Below are 3,157 nucleotides of genomic sequence, written 5' to 3'. Positions count from 1 at the left end.
CCCCCCCCCCCCCACGGGACGGACCCGACAGCCCCGTCGATGAGACGCAGCAGGATCTCCTTCCTTTTTCTTTTTTGAGGAAGATCTTGAAAAGAGATTTTAGATTACAGAACTAACAGGTATTTGCTCAGTTTAATCAAGGGCGCTAGCTAGTGTATTCGCATCAGCAATCAAAATATAACTTACTGAGTATGTAATGTGTACCCGAGTCAGTACAAAGCATATTTTTGTTTTGTTTTGTTTTTGGGTCCGGTCGTGGGCCCTGAACTCTGGGCCTGGGCGCTGTCCCTCAGCTCTTCAGCTCAAGGCTAGCGCTCTACCACGTGAGCCACAGCGCCACTTCCAACTTTTTTCTTTTTGCTTATGTGGTGCTGAGGAATAGAACCCAGGGCCTCAGGCATGCAAGGCAAGCGCTCTACCACTGAGCCACCTTCCCAGCCCACACTTAGCTTTTTTTGTACTCAAGGTCAGTTCTTAACCACTTGAGCCAAGTCTCTAGTTTCAGCCTTTTTTGCCTTTTTTTAATCTTTAAAAAAAATTTTTTTTGTCAGTTGCGGGGCTTGAACTTTGGACATGGGCGCTGTCCCTCAGCTCTTCAGCTCAAGGCTAGCACTCTACCACTTGAGCCACAGCGCCACTTCCAACTTTTTTCCTTTTGCTTATGTGGTGCTGAGGAATCGAACCCAGGGCCTCAGGCATGCAAGGCAAGCACTCTACCACTGAGCCACCTTCCCAGCCCGCCTAGCATATATATATATATACACATATATGTATGTATATGTATATATATGCTTGTTAAATGTTTCAGTTCATGTGAGTACTCAATTTTGTACATGAGGATACTATGTTTAGATCAGTCTTTCCTATAAACTCCTGTTGTTGAAGTGTCTGTTATTCCATATCTCCTCTTGGATGCTCCAGAGACTCCACAAACTTCTCAGGGTAAATCTTCTGGACATCCACCATCCGTACCCACCCACTGAGCAGAACCCCAGTGGTTATTTGTGGCATGCCCTTCCTTCTCACTTTCATGTTTGAGCCTTTACCAAATTTTGGAACTTTTGCTTTCTATTATGTCCCAGCACTTTAGGCTCCTTTCAAAGTGTGTAAAGGTCATCTTTCTGTTTTCTGGTGGGTTGTAGGGCTTGAACCCTGGGCCTGGGTGCTGTCACTGAGCTCTTTTACTCAAGGATAGGCTCTACTACCCAGAGCACCACTTCCAGTTTTTAGATGGTTAAAGAGTCTCACATACTTTCCTACCATGGCTGGCTTTGAATTGCAATCCTCAGATTTCAGCCTCCTGAGTAGCTGGAATGACAGGTATGATAGACCAGTTCCTGGCTTCTCTTTGATTTTGAGAGCACTAGAGCTTGACATCAGAGTCTACTGCTTGCTAGGCAGAGGCTTTAGTCAGGTCCCTAGCTCCTTATCCTCCTGTTTAATTTTTTTTTTTTTTTCATCATGAGGCTTGAACTCTGGGCCTGGGTGCTGTCCCTCAGCTCTTCAGCTCAAGGCAAGCGCTCTACCACTTGAGCCACAGCACCACTTCAGGTTTTCTAGTAGTTAATTGGAAATAAGAGTCTCCTGGACCTTATCTGCCTGGGCTGGCTTTGAACCGTGATCCTCAGGTCTCAGACTCCTGAGTAGCTAGGATTACAGGCGTGAGCCACCAGCTTCTGGCTCTGTTTAAAGTCTCTTAATAGCTATAAGACCCATTTTGGCTGGCCATTCTGCTTCTCTTACTCTGTTCCTTTGAGTTAAATTGGATCCTTTGCATTCCCTGTATTCACCAGGCTTTGCTCAGTACATGTTCTCTGACTAGGATGCTCATCCTGTACTCACTTACAGTTAACTTCTGCCTTTTTTTTCCCCTTGTGAGTACTGGGGCTTGATCTCAGAGCCCTGTGCTCCGGCTGGTGCTCTGCCACTTGAGTCACACTTCTATTTCTGGCTTTTTGCTGGTTAAAAAAAATTGATGATAAGAGTCTCGTGGTCTTCTCTGCCCTGGCTGACTTTGATCCTCAGTTTATAGATGTTTGAGTAGCTAGAATTACAAGTATGAGCCACCAGCTCACACATGTACATGCTGTAAGCTCTTGTTAACTCATTTACTGCCCATTTCACAAATGAAGACACAACAGCACAGCCGGTCGCCGGTGGCTAGCCTGTAATCCTAGCTACTCAGGAGGCTGAGATCTGAGGATCACGGTTCAAAGCCAGCCAGGGCAGGAAAGTCCGTAAGACTCTTATCTCCAATAAACCACTAGAAATCTGGAAGTGGCGCTGTGGCTCAAGCAGTAGAACGCTCACCTTGAGCTGAAGAGTGCAGGGACAGCGCCCAAGCCCGGAGTTCAAGCCCCACGACTGACAAAAAAAAAAAAAAAGAACAGCACAGAGATTAAGTACTTTCAGAAGGTAAAGCAAGGAGGTGACAGAGCCAAGGTTAAAACACAGGTAGCCTCAATTAAGAATCCTTAACTATAACTGCTCTCCAGAAAGGAAAGAAAGGCTGTAAGTAGTCGAGTTAAGGTCACAATCCCCAATATGCAGTCATGGAGTATGAAGCAGGAATCGATGTCTGTGATTCTGTGACTAACCTCTTCCTTCGGATTCCTGCCCAGATACCACCTTTTCAGAGACAGAAATCATGGTCCCCTTATGTAAACAGCGCTCTCCTTGTTCCCACACTTGCAATCCTGTTACCCTGCTTTACTTTTCCATAGTGCTTATCATCACCTGGCCTGTATTTGTGTTTGTCTCTTTACCTTCTAGTAGAAGATAAGCTCCGGGAGAGTAGGGACTTGGGCTGCTTTGTCTGCTGCAATATCCCCATTGCTCTGAGCTGGGCTAGCCTGTAGTCAATGCCCTGTACATACTCACTGAATGAGTGAATGTGTTTTCCTCAGATGAACTGCATTATTTTGGGTACTGTGTGGATGTGCAGCCTATCTTTCTGTTTCCTAGTTTGGCTGTAATGTCCTGGGCTTGCTAAATCAGACCGTAGGCTTTTTTTATTTTTCCAGTCATGGGGGCTTGAACTCAGGGCCTGGGCACTATTCCTAAGCTCTCTTACTACCTTAGGTATTCTTTTTTTTTTGGTCAGTTGTGGGGCTTGAACTTGGCCTGGGCGCTGTTCCTGAGCTCTTGAGCTTAAGGC

The sequence above is a fragment of the Dipodomys ordii genome, unplaced genomic scaffold (assembly GCF_000151885.1).
Source record: "Dipodomys ordii isolate 6190 unplaced genomic scaffold, Dord_2.0 Scaffold35, whole genome shotgun sequence".
Taxonomy (NCBI): domain Eukaryota; kingdom Metazoa; phylum Chordata; class Mammalia; order Rodentia; family Heteromyidae; genus Dipodomys; species Dipodomys ordii.
The sequence above is the reverse complement of the archived record's forward strand: the minus strand, read 5'-3'. Positions refer to the sequence as shown.